General features: G+C 37.7%; 1 long non-coding RNA gene and 1 pseudogene across 1 annotated transcript; both read left to right on the forward strand.

Moving 5' to 3' along the window:
• Nucleotides 1-1,312: 1,312 nt before the first annotated feature.
• LOC141364206 (uncharacterized) lies at nucleotides 1,313-3,878 on the forward strand (annotated as a pseudogene).
• A 3,777-nt stretch (nucleotides 3,879-7,655) lies between these two features.
• On the forward strand, nucleotides 7,656-16,750 carry LOC129434095 (uncharacterized). Its single transcript, XR_008640574.2, has 5 exons — nucleotides 7,656-7,795; nucleotides 7,915-7,934; nucleotides 8,513-8,764; nucleotides 14,047-14,161; nucleotides 15,967-16,750. It is a non-coding gene; the product is annotated as an uncharacterized lncRNA (long non-coding RNA).
• Nucleotides 16,751-16,872: the final 122 nt, after the last annotated feature.

Below are 16,872 nucleotides of genomic sequence, written 5' to 3' on the forward strand. Positions count from 1 at the left end.
TAAATCTAGTCATAATTTATGTCTGTTCAGTTTGCACACCCACTAATTACCTCTAACATTGTATAAATTACCTTACAGTAATATTAAGGTGTACCATTATATTAAGGCGTATCTGTCCAGAAGGTGTAGTCTGTTGTTTAAAGAACACATACAGTGCCAGTATTTCTTGGAAGTATCAGTTTACATTACAATATTAAAAAGGAAATGACACATCAAATATCATATTTTAGGATGCTCATTTTTATGTACACAGACGTTTGCCACAGATGTTTGCTGTTGTATCCACTACTATGAACTACAATGAACTCAGGGATATCAAACACTGCACAACACATCATATTAAGTTTATTCAACTGAGGAAACCAATTGCGTTATTTTATTTCGCAAAATCAAAACATGTAACATTGTATATCCTTAAAAATAAGTTGCTGTTACTTATTGTATTTCTTACATCCACTTGTACATCTTAATTTCAATTTACTTAATCTACACATTTAATAAACCTCCAGAACCTGTTAACTAAACTAAATTAGTTTCTTTAATATTCTTTGATACAGATCAGTCAAAATCTGATGTTTAATGTTTTATGTCATAAATTTTGTTTGGGGGGCTGCAAAGGGATGCACCGTACCCAAGGGGGGCCACATGCTGAAGTTTCAGAAATACTGATTTAACCTATGCTGGGCTCGATCCTTTTTGACCCAACGCTGGGATTAAACGCTATCAAAGTAAATTGCTTAAATTCAGTAAATTATATAAAACTCATCACAGATGCACTTACCTGTACATAAAAAAAATGCTGTGTTATTTTCAACCCAAGGATTGGGTCAAAAAAGGGATGAGCACAGCAGCTATGTTAAAATAGAGGTGAAGCAGTTATCAACAGGAGTCTACAGAAACATGTAAGTGTATTTGTTTTTAGACTTGTGAAGTTTTAGGAGCAGTTTCGTTGCTAAGAAATGCTCTCTTGTTTACCTTTGTCTCACGTGCTGTGATCGCGCTTGTTCCCGTGCATCCTCGGGTGTGTTAGTGTATTAGTTTCGGCCACTAACTTAGTTGTTGATTGTTGTCGGGCGTGGCCTGCTGAATTTCAGTTCACAGTTCAAGCACTTTTTTAAGTAGTAAGTGCACCTCAGCAGGCTCATCGCGTGAAGACTGAAGAGTATAAAGACCATCGACTCTACCTGCGCGACTCCAACAAACAGGGACAGCGACAGGGTATTGCACTTTTTTGTACTAACCTTTTTATATTTATCTATTTTTCTATCTTTCTCCTCTCTTCTATTTTCTATTTTACTATGTGTTTTCAATCTCTACTGTCACTACAAGTCGTAAATCAGTTGTATCACGCCGGCTAAATGCTAATAACCTCCGCACTCTCTCCATCCACCACCGCCTCACTGACTTTTCCCATTGGCTTATGGAACTGCCAATCTGCTGTAAACAAACGTTACAGCTATTGCTTCACATTCTGGTCTCTTTGTTCTAGCACTTACTGAGACATGAATTAAACCAGTGGACACTGCCACTCCAGCTGCCCTTTCCAACAACTACACTTTCTCCCATAGTCCTTGCACAACAGAAAGGGGTGAAGGGAACGGTCTGCTCATTCCAAAGCACTGGAAATTCCAACAGCACACACCCTCATATGACACAAGCTCTTTTGAGTCGCATGTTGTTACCATCACCCACCCTACTAAAATCCATTTTCTAGTTATCTATGGCCCCCCATGACAACTTGGACACTTCTTGGAGGAGTTGGATGTACTTCAGTCTTCATTTCCAGAGGATGGTACTCTTTTAGTAGTACTTGGTGACTTTAACATCCACCTTGAGAAATCACAGGCAACTGACTTCAACACCTTACTGCATCGATTGACCTAAAGCTAGTCCCTACTTCACCAACCCACAGGTCTGGTAATCTTTTAGATCTTATTTACACACGTTGCTGTTCTACTTACCACACCCAGGTTACCCCACTACACACATCTGATCACTCCCTCCTCACTCTTGAGCTCGACCTAACTCCCCCAGTCACTGCACACAATCCCCCATTGGTCACGTTCCGGCGCAACCTGCGCACGCTCTCTCCCTCTCGCTTATCCTCTGTGGTCTCTTCCATGCTCACCCCTCCCAACCAACTCTCTCTGTTAGATATTGACAACGCCACTGACACACTATGTTCCACTCTTACATCCTGCTTAGACCGTTTATGCCCTCTGACATCTGGACCAGCCCGGGCTACACCATCTGCCCCTTGGCTATATGAGGTTCTCCATGAACATCGCTCAAGACTCAGGGCTGTTCTTGCTTCCTTCTTCATGGATGTCTCCTCTGCTAAGACCTAATTCATTCAAAAATCAACAACTCACCTGACTCATGCACTCTCGTGCAAGACCTTCTCTACTCTTCTTTGTCCCCCTGCCCCCCCTTCATCTGACTTAACAGCTGATGATTTTGCTTCCTTCTTTGTGAAAAAAAGACAAATGCTATCAGCAGTCAGTTCTTGAAGCCACCACTTCTCGCGCATGCTCAAACCTTTGAGACATGCTTGCTCACCTCCTTCTCTATTTTATCTAGCTTCTAACCATCCAACTACCTGCCCACTAGATCCCATACCCACCCATCTCCTTCAGGCCATCTCTCCGTCGGTTATCCCTGCTCTCACCCACATTATCAATTCATCTCCTACTGGTACCTTCCCCGCAGCATTTAAAGAGGCTCTGACAACCCCGCTGCTGAAGAAACCAACACTCAGTCCTGCTTTGCTAGAGAACTACAGACCCGTTTCTATTCTTCCCTTCATTACTAAGACTCTTGAACGTGTGGTGTTCGACCAGCTCTCATCTTTCTTGACACAAAATAACCTTTTGGATAACAATCAGTCTGGTTTCAAGAGCGGTCAAGGGCAGCCTACAAGTCATCTGTGCTGATCTTACTGGATTTAGCTGCCGCTTTTAACATGGTGAATCACCACATACTCCTGTCGACCCTCATGGCTATGGGTGTCTCGGACACAGCGCTTCTATGGTTCAAGTCGTACCTCTCAGGTAGGTCATTCAGGGTATCCTGGAGAGAGGACGTCTCCGAACCCCAATGTCTCGATACCAGGGTGCCTCAAGGCTTCATGGTTGGACCACTGCTCTTTTTGATATACCTGACATTCCTGGGTTCTGTCATTCGAAAACATGGCTTTTCCTACCACTGCTATGCGGATGACACTCAACTTCACTTGTCTTTCCACCCTGATGACCCCCAGTTTCTGCCCGCATCTCTGCATGCCTGAAGGACATCTCACTCTGGATGAAGGATCATCATCTCCAGCTTAACCTTGCAAAGATAGAACTGCTTGTCATTTGATTTGAACCAAAGATTCATCACAACCTTTCCATTCAGCTAGGTTCCTCGACCATCACGCCATCCAGGATAGCCAGAAACCTGGGAGTGGTCATTGATGATCAGCTTAGCTTTACGGCTCATGTTGCCAGCACCGCCCACTCTTGTAGATTTATTCTCTACAATATTAGGAAAACGCCCTACTGGCTGGACTTCCTGCCTGCACAACCAAACCCCTACAGATGATTCAGAATGCAGCAGCAAGAGTGGTCTTCAATGAGCCAAAGAGGGCGCACGTCACTCCTCTCTTTGTCAAGTTACACTGGCTTCCTATAGCAGCTCACATCAAATTTAAAGCTCTGCTCCTGGCCTTTAAAACCACCACTGGGTCAGCACCCACTTACCTTTGCTTGCTTATACAGCCCAACATACCCTCTCGATCCCTGTGCTCTGTCACCGAGCGACGGCTTGTGGTGCCATCTCAAAAAGGTAAAAACATTATCAAGTACCTTCTCTGGAGTTGTTCTACAACTGTGGAATGATCTGCTGACTCTGTAGCTGTCTTTAAAAATCTGTTAAAAACCAATCTCTTCCGCCATTACCTCACCTCCTCATATAAGACTTACTATTTTTTCATTTCCTTTTATTCTTGATCTCTATCTTTACATTCTTAAAAAAAACGAACCCATGGCTATGTATACTGTGTTGGACTTGGATGAGACTATTTCCAGTGCACTTATGCTGTTCTTGTGCTGCTATAATTGCTTCTATTGTTTACCTCATTTGTAAGTCGCTTTGGACAAAAGTGTCTGCTGAATGACTAAATGTAAAATTATATGTTTATATTTGACCCAACATTGGGTTAAAACAACCCTGCATATGTTCAATTACAATCCAGTAGGCTGGGCTCATCCTTTTTTGACCCAATGCTATGTTGAAGATAACCCAGCATTTTTTAGAGTGTAGACTCCCAAGTCAAAAAGGGATGAACTCAGACAATCCAGCATTGCATTACATAACAACTAAATTGGTTGGGTTTGATCGTTTCTTAGGGTGCAATGCTGAAACTAATGGAACAGTGAAATTACACTTTTAAGAGGTGCTTGTCCAACAGTGGCGGCTCGTGACTGCTCATCCGAGGATGCGCTAAATCAAAATAAGTGTTCGGATTGTCACATGTGTGGTTCCCTTTTCCAAAATATGTGTCCTGCGTGTCGAGAGATCCTGTGTGCATCACGTGTTTTGTCAAAATAAGTGCCTGCTGCACACACGTCAAAACCGCTTATGATAAAAATACACGCTAGACACATTCCCAAAATACACGCTAGACCTTTTTTTAATAGTAAACTCTGATTACGCATGAGATTATGCGAGTATCTGGCAAACGCAAGCGTCTCTTTTATCATAAACCCTTTACACGCATCTGCAGCAGGCACTTATTTTGGCAAGATCGTGATGCACACACAATCTCTCAAAGCGCAGAACAAATATTTTGAAATTACGAACAACACACGATGGGCTACATACATGTTTGTCATGGTCTTGCCAGACCTTTGTGTTAGATTCAGTTCATATGGCAAGATCATGGGAGTACTGTGTTCTGTGTGGGGACACGTGGAGTGATATTCTGTGTGGCTTCCATGTGTTCCCAGTGTCTTGTCACTGTCATGGTCTTGCCAGACCTTTGTGTTAGATTCAGGTCTGATTTCACATGGCAAGATCATGGCAGTACTGTGTTTTGTGTGGGGACACATGGAGTCACATTGTGTGTTGTTGCCACGTTTTCCCAGTGTTTTGTCACTTTTACCCCACTCCCTTGTGTGCTCCCGTTTAATTATGTAATGATTTGCACCTGTTCCCCATTTGAGTTGATGTCTTTATAATGCCCTCTCGTTCTCTGTCTTGTGCTCGTATGTTCGTTAAGATACAGGGTGTTTAGTTCATGTCCTTCGTGTTGCCTGTATCAAGTTCTCATAGTCTGTGTTATTTAGTATTTAGTGTTGTTTCTTTGTTAAGTTTAGTGTCATCATCATATGTTACCTGTTTTACCCCCTCGTGGGTGTTTTGTGTTGTGTTGTGTAAATAAATGTTCAGTTTCAATTTTCTGCACTTGGGTTCTCTCCGCCAAACCAGTCGTGACAATGTTGTGACGACCTTCGCATTGTGCGCTTCAAAAAAAGAAGTCACCAGCCGCGACTGTTGTCCAAAAAAACATAATATATTTTACAGCAACAAATAACATATTTTATAAAATTAAATTCACTATACAGTTGCTTTACAGTAAGTGTTTGGATTATGTATGGATCAATTCAATCTCCAAATACGATCTTTCCAGATGTGTACACTTTGCCGTATGTTTTATTCAAAAACAATGCTAATCTACTGTAACTTACAGTATTGTTCAAAATAATAGCAGTACAATGTGACTAACCAGAATAATCAAGGTTTTTAGTATATTTTTTTATTGCTACGTGGCAAATAAGTTACCAGTAGGTTCAGTAGATTCTCAGAAAACAAATGAGACCCAGCATTCATGATATGCACGCTCTTAATGCTGTGCAATTGGGCAATTAGTTGAATTAGTTGAAAGGGGTGTGTTCAAAAAAATAGCAGTGTGGCATTCAATCACTGAGGTCATCAATTTTGTGAAGAAACAGGTGTGAATCAGGTGGCCCCTATTTAAGGATGAAGCCAACACTTGTTGAACATGCATTTGAAAGCTGAGGAAAATGGGTCGTTCAAGACATTGTTCAGAAGAACAGCGTACTTGATTAAAAAGTTGATTGGAGAGGGGAAAACCTATAAAGAGGTGCAAAAAATGATAGGCTGTTCAGCTAAAATGATCTCCAATGCCTTAAAATGGAGAGCAAAACCAGAGAGACGTGGAAGAAAACGGAAGACAACCATCAAAATGGATAGAAGAATAACCAGAATGGCAAAGGCTCAGCCAATGATCACCTCCAGGATGATCAAAGACAGTCTGGAGTTACCTGTAAGTACTGTGACAGTTAGAAGACGTCTGTGTGAAGCTAATCTATTTTCAAGAATCCCCCGCAAAGTCCCTCTGTTAAAAAAAGGCATGTGCAGAAGAGGTTACAATTTGCCAATGAACACATCAACTGGCCTAAAGAGAAATGGAGGAACATTTTGTGGACTGATGAGAGTAAAATTGTTCTTTTTGGGTCCAAGGGCCACAGGCAGTTTGTGAGACGACCCCCAAACCCTGAATTCAAGCCACAGTGAAGACAGTGAAGCATGGAGGTGCAAGCATCATGATATGGGCATGTTTCTCCTACTTTGGTGTTGGGCCTATTTATCGCATACCAGGGATCATGGATCAGTTTGCATATGTTAAAATACTTGAAGAGGTCATGTTGCCCTATGCTGAAGAGGACATGCCCTTGAAATGGTTGTTTCAACAAGACAATGACCCAAAACACACTAGTAACCAGGCAAAGTCTTGGTTCCAAACCAACAAAATTTATGTTATAGAGTGGCCAGCCCAATCTCCAGACCTTAATCCAATTGAGAACTTGTGGGGTGATATCAAAAATGCTGTTTCTGAAGCAAAACCAAGAAATGTGAATGAATTGTGGAATGTTGTTAAAGAATCATGGAGTGGAATAACAGCTGAGAGGTGCCACAAGTTGGTTGACTCCATGCCACACAGATGTCAAGCAGTTTTAAAAAACTGTGGTCATACAACTAAATATTAGTTTAGTGATTCACAGGATTGCTAAATCCCAGAAAAAAAAGGTAGACACTGCTATTTTTTTGAACACACCCCTTTCAACTAATTGCCCAATTGCACAGCCTTAAGAGCATGCATATCATGAATGCTGGGTCTTGTTTGTTTTCTGAGAATCTACTGAACCTACTGGTAACTTGTTTGCCACGTAGCAATAAAAAATATACTAAAAACCTTGATTATTCTGGTTAGTCACATTGTACTGCTATTATTTTGAACAATACTGTACATCTAAATGAATATGATATGTGGGCATTTTAAGTATGATATCCTGTTAATAAAAAGCAGAACTGTTCATGCTTTCTAGGAATTTTCTATGCTTTGATTAGGATGCTAAATGTGGGTGGCCTGTGAAAAAAATATTTTATGTTGGGTAAGAGTCACATCCTTATTTATTTTAAACAAATAACAATTGTATCATTTGACAGAATGTGTTACTCATCATTTAAATAGATTGTTTAATCTCAAACACCAAAAAAAAGTAAATATTTATTGGGTTCCCAGCATTTACTTGACCCAAGGCAAAATTTGAGTTCCACCTTCCGTTCCACCCTCTGATCACAAAATAAAAGTCATTGGAAACAGGTGAGCTTGAGCTTGAACTGTTCTGGCATAAAAATACTGTAAATTCATTTCTGTCTGTCTCAAGGATATATGAAAGATGTTGGGGACACGGGGTCAGAAGAAGTGGATGTTCTTTGCCAACAACGGGTAACTACCTCGATTCTAAACTAATGACTAACATCAGTGTTTTATCAAATTGCATACATTTTTTACATTCGAAATTGCTTCATCAAAAACTAATTTTCAATATTTGTTTTTATCTAAAGTGACTTACAGTGCATAGAAGGTAGGCTATACATTATATTTTCTAGTCAGTGTGTGTGGGTTCAAACCCATCGACTTTTGCCTGCTAACACAATGCTCCTCCAAATTCACTGTGTTTCTTGTTTTAAAATAAGATTTTAATATGGTTAATATGTTTAATTGTAACTAAACATTAAATACCATTTAATTACTGCTTAAGTAAATCTCATAAACTCTGATGGGTCATTTCAACTGTTTCTACAATTCAACTTGCCAACTAATACATAAATTCCTTAATATGTTTGATTTATTTAACAAGAGTACTCAATATTAATCTTATTATCATTTATACTACACTGTAAAAAATATGCTACACTTATACACTTATAAACTTACTCAAAATTTGTGTTTTTTAAATTAAAAGTTCTTACTTTAAGTAAAAAATTTTTAGGTGAAATGTAAAAAAAATTCTAAAATATTTAAACATTTCCAATTGTTTCCAACCAAGCTGAAAAACTTTAAAAGTTTCAATTGAAGTAAAATGAATCCAACTTTTACTTTTTAGAGTAGCTTTAAGAATATGGCAAAATATTGACAATTTCCTTTGTCTTCTGTTTTCAGTCTTCCCCACTGTGCCAAATTTGGTGACAACGTCAGGTTGAACAATTTGGGGAAATTTTCACTTCAAGACCTTTGATGGTCATTTCTTACAAATGGCTGACACATGTAACCACATTCTGGCAGTGATGTGTGATGCACCTGTCTCAGATTTTAACATCATGAATGTGAATGGCTCAGGTACTTCAGTCACAGAGCTGGAGGGGACATGACATCCATCAAATTTAGTCAAGGCAACATCTTCATGGACGACCTGTGAGTTTATCTTTACATTTTTGAAAGGTGTAAATAAGATTGTCCTTTACTGTGTTGCGCCTTTTCTGTTTAGACAATTGTATGAATATCTAGTTAAACTAATCATTACACGACCGCTAATGCCATAAGCAATGACTCTACAAAACAATGTGACCTGGCAAATAGAGCAGCAACAAATACCAAAGACAAAGTACAAAGTACAACAAAAAATGTAACCAGGGTACCTGAAAACTGCTTAATGACTAAAATACTTTGTAGAGTAAGCAACAAAAGCGCTATGCTTATATAATTCTTTCCAAGCTCCGTGCAGACCCGAAAAAACAAAGATATACAACATGTCATAAGAGCGAAGATTATAATGTAGGAGTGCGCAGGGGAAAAACTAATGTGGGGTTAGTTGTAACACGGACCGTGTTTTGGTGGCATGCAAGTACATTTTTTCATCATATGTTTTTTGGTTTCTATGTTGGGTGTGTAAGATACTGACTAAAACATAACATAATTTTGAAATATGTCTGCAGCTCTTAGCAAATTTTTTGGTAGGCTTGAAAATATTTTCACCCAGCAGGGTTAGTTGTAATGATAATTCTTGCCATTGTTTTAAATAGGCTACACACTAATGATTGCTGGCTGCCAAAAAAATAAATGTGTCTTATCAAAAATTCTGTCAAAATTTATTTTTGTTCATATCTTTAATATTGATTGAATAAGGGTCATGTCAAAGAATAAAATCATAATGAAATTAATGGCTTAAAACAGACTTTGATTTTGAGACTTTAGTATGTTTTTTACAAACTGTGTAATATATAAAAAAAAATTTGTCATAATCATGCAGCTTTTTCTCACATATTTAGACATTTGTATCTTTTAATTGAACTATGGTTAGATGAGGGATAAATAGTGCTAAGGGTGTTGCTAAGGGCGCAGTGATATTAAATAGAACCGTTGGGTGAAGCGGTCATAGCAGTGTTTTATCGTGAATAAAGCACACCTACTGACCAATCAGAATCAAGGATTGGAACTAACCGTTTTATAAAAAACAGTTAAATAATACAAGAAAATATCTAATAAGACTTACTATAGACCAGTTCAAATGATGTAAACAACGCTGGTCCAAAAACACTTCCTGTTACAGTTTGTGACAGTTATTTTTTTATTTCACATATATTATTATCTTTAAGATGTTTGTTTAACTTCAGTTAATTCAGGTTTATATGTTCTGTTGGTTTATTTTATCCCAACGTTTATCTAGTGTTAAAAAACGGAAACAGGAAGTGCTTCTGGACCAGTGTTGTTTACATCTCTTGAACTGGTCTATTCCCACACAGTTCATTTTTTACATGAATTAATTGTGTATTTATCATCATTTTACTTAGGAAAATCTAGTTCTCAATAAATGTTAATATTATTATGTAGAAATTATGAGAGTTAATCTAATAAATATTACTACACCAAAAAGTTCGTTTTTTCAGTGTAAGTTGTAATGTTTGCACTTCTGTCACGTTTGGTGTAATTGTCCAAAAATGGTAAGTAATAGAAACAAACTTTAAATGGTCATTTGTAGCAGAGATGTGTGCGTTGCTTGTGTCAAAATATAATTACTCTGAAAAAAAAGATTAATTGAATTTAATCATTTTTTAAGGTAAGTAGTTGCAATCAATTTATTTAAGCTACATTTAAACAAAAGTTTTATATTTTATTTTACTTTACTAATCTTTTTTGTTTAAATGTAGCTGAAATAAATTGATTGCAACCACTTACCTTTAAAAAATTGATTAAATTCAATGAATCCTTTTTTTCAGTGTAATCAAACTCAAATATTTTTTAATGATTGAGCCAAAACCAAAAAGCGTTAGGTTGTGCCCAGCTCTCCCCTACATTTTGTAATAACACAGTGGGAGGGATTAAAGGTGTGTTGTTATATTTGCGCTGCCTACTGCTGTGACATGATACAACCCAGCCAACATTGCAAGGGACCCCACATGGGCTTCCTATGTGGGCCCTATATGGGTTTGTCCATGGGTTCCACTATGGCCCCACGTGGGTTGCCCACATGAATTTGATATAGAAACTGAGTGGGGCTTATGTGGGGCCCAGCTGGGCAACACACATGGGGCCCATGTGGGCCCTATATGGGCTTCCAATGTGGGCTGTACATGGGTTTGTCCATGGGTTCCATTGTGGCCCCACCTGGGTTGCCCACATAAATTTGATATAGAAACTGAGTGGGGCCTATGTGGGGCCCACGTGGGCAGCACACGTGGGGCCCATATTGCATCCACGTAATGAAGCCCACGTTACATATCAGGGCCCGGAATGAATTTTTAATGGGTACTGGACTGGTCCGTTATTATGAAATAATTATACTTTTAATGCTTAATTGTAATTTACTTAAATAATATATTTGTTTTAAATTGAAAACCGATAAAAGCAAATCATTTCAGTTCGGTAAATATCAGATTTCAGCATAAATATTCAACAGTTCATTCATCTGTAACATCACAAAACATGAAGGAGGTGCAATATGAGAAATAAAAAACTGTAAAGGTTCAATATATTAAAATACGTAATTGTCAATTTATAACAATACAATGCTAAAATAATCATGAACATTTCAAAACTGCTAAGGCAGGTAATGACTAACAATTTAACATAACACTAAAAATAAGCATTGAAAGAAGTCAAACTCTTAAAATACTTCGAACTCAAAAACAACACAAACATTGCTCACTCTTCTGGAGATGGTCTTCTGATCATCAAGTAATCTTTGCTCAAACGTTTTATGAAGAACTTCTAAAGCATCCACAGCCAAACTCATTAAATGTCCTTGCACGTTTGCTTTGATTCATCCCTGTGCAGTCTGTGAACTTGTACCGTAGTATTACATTTTCTAAAAACACAACTCAGGATAAATTACAAGTGTAACAGTTGTGAGAGACTCCTGCTGCTCCGATAGAAACCGTATCCTTGCGCCTGAGCGGAAATTCTTGTAGTTTAAATGTTTATCATCTTTATAGTTGTAATTTTAAAAGTCTGCCTATTTTAGCAAACATTATTTAAAATATGATATTATATTATGTGATAAAAATCACAATTAAAAACATTTGAAGCAGGACTACTTTGTCAAGCGTAATGTGTCGTTGCAGTGAGCAGATCGTAATGAGGTCTCCTTATATGAAACACCTGACTCCAATAATCAGACTCCTTTCAGAATGTTTGAAACATTTCTTTAATTAACACACTTATCAAACTGATGAACTTTCTGACATTTCTTATTTTCACTCATGCTCAGCTGTGCAAATTAAAATTTATAATTGGCAGGTAAACATTACAAATATCACAAATAAATGTTAACAATAATGCATTTTTATTTAAAATGTTTTATACTGATCATATCCTATCTGTGATATTATTTGCTCTTTGTATAAAAGTGACTATAAACCAAAAGTAATAATTTTAAGAGTTTAAATGTATATAAAATGTATTTTAAGCATAAAATGTTTTGCCCACATAGGTGCCATGAGGGCCCCACATTATTATCCCACATGGGCAAACCTATATGGGGCCCACATAGGGAAACCCACATGGGACCCACATAGTCAACCCACATGGGACCCATATATATTGCCCATGTTAAGCCCATGGCCACATGAAACCCATGTTGCCCATTTGGGACACATGTGTGGCCACATATCAATGTTAATTAAATGTAAAACATAATGCATTTTTATTTAAAATGTTTTATACTGATCAAATCATATTTGTTATATTATTTGCTATTTGTTTAAAAGTGACAATCAACCAAAAGTTATTATTTTAAGATTGTAAATGTATAAAGATGTATTTCAAGCATAAAATTGTTTTGCCCACATAGGTGCCATGAGGGGCCCACATTATTATCCCACATGGGCAAACCCATATGGGGCCCACATAGGAAACCCACATGGGACCCACATACATTGCCCATGTGAAGCCCATGCCCACATGTAACCCATGCTGCCCAGATGGGACCCACGTGGGGCCCACATGTCAATGTTGGCTGGGAAGTGAGGGCAATGTTGGAATGCCCCATACATCCCCATAAATAATTTATTTCTCACAAAATTAAAATTGACCACCACAAATAGATGTTTGCACATCGCGTTTATCACTACCTCTGTCTCACATGACAGTTTCTGTACAAACACCTGTGGCGTCAGTCGACGTGCTCCGCTGAGCCTCATTTAAGTTGCATTAAAGCATATATGCTAACGTGCGCGTCACAAACTTCAAGTCTGGAAAAAAACTGGTATGGTGTTCCTGATACTGAACCTGTGGATGTTTTTATCACTAAAAGGGAGTTTGGGAACTTACAGCAAAGCACAGATGAGAACAGGTTTACTCGAGACGCTAAAACAATAGCGATGACGCTAGTCAGACCAATCAGTGATCTACATTTTTTTCACCTCACATTTTGGTATCAGCTCATGTCACTTGGAACCCCAGCCAGGTGGTACTAAATAAAGTATTGGATACTACATACTGCACCCAGTGGAAAAGCCTCCAAGAATAAGCTGACCCAACCTTGGGGTACTATGAAATGGAAAGCGCCATAAGATTATTTCAACCTCAGACAAGACTGGCAGAAGACTTCCCCGTGGTTGTTTTCTCTGAGCTAAGTTCACAAAAGTAGATGACTCCTTGTCTTTTAGAAAATGTATTAATACAATTTGTTTGTTTGCGAAGTTTTTCCGAATTGAATAAAAAAGAAAAAAGAAACAAAAATACAGAGTCCAAAAGTACTGAAGGAACTACAGTTCTGTACTGAAAGAAATACTGAAAGAAAATAATGTACTTTTTCCAAAAATAAAAGACTCATTTAAAATAATGGTTTACTTAAAATGAAAACTAGCCAATATGTAATTTATCATCAATCGATCCTTAATGCACTTATTCATAAACTGCAAACATAAACTACAAAGCTTGTAGAAAATGTTTTGCCTTATCCATACATAAAACACCACCTAAAATACACTTTTTCAAAATGGATTCATATAAAGGGTTCATATAAAGTTTTCAAAACATTTTACTATTTAAAATTATATACTAAAACGTTTGGTAAAAACAACATATACTGTGTATAATTCACACGAAAGTTTGTTATAAAATATTATTTCTAATGTTTTACATATTTGTTTGCACTACACAATATTTGTTTCTATATATTACAGTTATGTAATGTAGGGTTACATAATTTTATTTTTCTCTATATAAATATATTTTTTTATAATTTCTTCTTGCAGGGTATCTATTCCCATGAGTCAGAATTAAATTAACATCGAGAGAGTCTCATAGAGTGTTAAGATCTCCAAATATGGAGTGACTGTTATTTGGGAGGAAGGAGATCACTGTATGGTGGTAAGCTACATTACAGATTATGCTTTTTGAAAACAGTGTTAAGTCATGCATTTTTTATCTAGTGTATAATCAAAGAGTATTAAAGTACCAAGAGGCAAAACTCAACAGAATGTTTCATTGTAACAAACGCACCCATGCACAGAGCTGCAGCTCCGCCATCTTGGTCTGAACGCAACACAGTTCTAATAGGGGATTATCACGCTTCCGGCTTTTGTGGGCAGGACTTGTCAACTTTGTGCATGTCCACTTCCAGGGCAGTTCAACAATGGCTGAAACAAAGGCCAGATGTCACTGCTCTGTTCCACTTTGTAAGTCGAACAAACAACCCTACTTAATTTTTCATAGATTCCTAACTGAATTGAGTCTAAGGAAGAATTGGATTAATGCGGTTTGCCGGGATGAAGAGCCAAACTTTAAAATAAAACAAGGTAGCACGTTTGTTTGTAGCCGGCACTTTTGTGAATCAGACTACACTAATGGTAGTGCTAGCAGACAAGCATTAATTGGCTAGAAGAAACTGTATCCCTTGTCCACTTTGGAGCGGGCTGTGATGGGTGTTGATCTGTAAGTCGATGTATGTCAGAACATAATTTAACAGGGATGCAGTATAAGTAAATTTAGAGTTGTCCATTAAGCTTTCGCCAGATTGATGAGTCATCGAAAGTGAACATGCACATAGATCGCTGAAAGCGGAAGTATTATGTATCAGTGTGATAATTCCCTATTCAAAAGCGGTTAAGGGAACTAAATAGTTGTTTCTAGTTTTCTCTATAGACTAAACTAAAACGGCATCTTGAATAATGTACAAAATAATGCTTTTGGATCAATTTCATCAAAGAGCATGAGGCTGTCAAATAGGCCTTTTATTTACCCCAATAACTTTTGGGGATAACTCCCGTTTTCATACACAGCACAATTTTAAAACACAAGTAACAAGTAACAAATTTACTGCATTACAATCTGAGTTACTCTGCAAGCAGGTTACTCGTATGAAAGCTTCCACCTGCATACTTGATCCTATGCCTTTTAGTCTATTTAAATCTTGCTTTGATCCATTATGTCCCTCAGTTCTTGCTATAATAAATGACTCCTTGTCAACAGGTATGGTGCCAACAGCACTTAAAACTGCTGCTGTCACTCCCATCTTAAAAAGGCAAAATTCTGATGTGAACGTTCTTTCAAATTATCCCCCAATTTCTAATCTTCCAGCTAAAATCTTAGAGGGTATGGTTGCGGCCCAATTGAACAATCACCTAATTGAAAAGAGTTTATTTGAGCCCCATCAATCTGGGTTTCGGAAACTGCACAGCACAGAGACTGCGTTGTTTAAAGTAACTAATGACTTGCTAATAGCTTCCGACTCGCGCTCCCTGTCTCTTCTCATTCTCTTGGATCTTAGTTCTGCCTTCGATACTGTTGATCATGCATTGTTACTTAATCATCTGGAAACTGTATTTGGTTTGTCAGAGACCATTCAAGGCTGGTTTATGTCTTATTTTACTGACCACAGTCAATTTGTTTTTATGGGTGGCCATAGGTCCAAAGTTGGTTCTGTACATACGGGTGTCCCACAGGGGTCAGTACTGGGTCCCTTACTTTTTAGTATGTATATTTATCCACTTGGTCAACTACTTAGATCTCTAGACCTTAACTATCACTTTTATGCTGCTGATACGCAGATTTATATCCATTCAAGGCCAGGTCAAAATGTGGACATCTTTCTAACTGTATCACTGAGATCAAGATTTGGATGTCTAATAATTTTCTGTCCTTAAATGGCTCTAAAACGGACATTATGCTCCTAGGCTCTCCTCATCAACTGCAAAATCCTGATGGTTCGCTCACCCCGTCTGTTGATGGTGTCACCCTGGCGTTTCAAACCAAACTAAAAAATCTTGGTGTCATTTTTGATGCGTCGCTGTCATTTGAGCCTTTTGTTCAGAAGCTTTGGAACTCTCTTCCAGCTGACATAAGTGAAGCAAATACTTTAAAGACTTTTAAATCTCTTCTTAAAACATTCTATTTTAGGATTGCTTTTACTTGATTATTTTATTTTATTTATTATTTCCATTATCTATATTTTTTGTATTTTAATGTGTTGTATTCTCTGTAAAGCGCTTTGAGAAAACAACTTTTAAAGGCGCTCTATAAAATAAAGGTATTATTAACAACAGCCCATGTTCCTCTTGAAAGGATTGACAAATTCCTTGAAAAAACCAAAACACAATGAACAGTGAATATGTGAAAGGGACAACACATTAGTCAAGAGAGCATATATAATAGTAATAAAAGATCATCACAAAATTAACAGTAATAAAACTGGTGATGGTAAGTAGATCACCATATCATTTCTGCCTGCATTACAAACAACAAATCAGACACTGTGCAAACATAAGGTGCACACATTTACTACAAACAGAATGACAATGGAAGTATATTAGCTATTCTATGGGGCGGTTTTCCGGACAGGGATTAGACTATTCCTAGACTAAAATAAATGTAAGAGCTGTCCAAACTGAAAATAACTTGCATTGACATATCTAAAAATACATCAGTGCCCTTTGTTTTGCCTCAAAATGCACACAAGTAATGTTTTTAGTAAAGCATGTTTGTTAAAACTAGTTATATTTTCTGGCTTAAGCTAATCCCTGTCTGGGAAACCACCCCTATGGGGCAGTTTCCCGGACAGGGATTATCTTAAGCCAGGAATA

Source organism: Misgurnus anguillicaudatus, chromosome 6, assembly GCF_027580225.2.
Source record: "Misgurnus anguillicaudatus chromosome 6, ASM2758022v2, whole genome shotgun sequence".
Taxonomy (NCBI): Eukaryota; Metazoa; Chordata; class Actinopteri; order Cypriniformes; family Cobitidae; genus Misgurnus; species Misgurnus anguillicaudatus.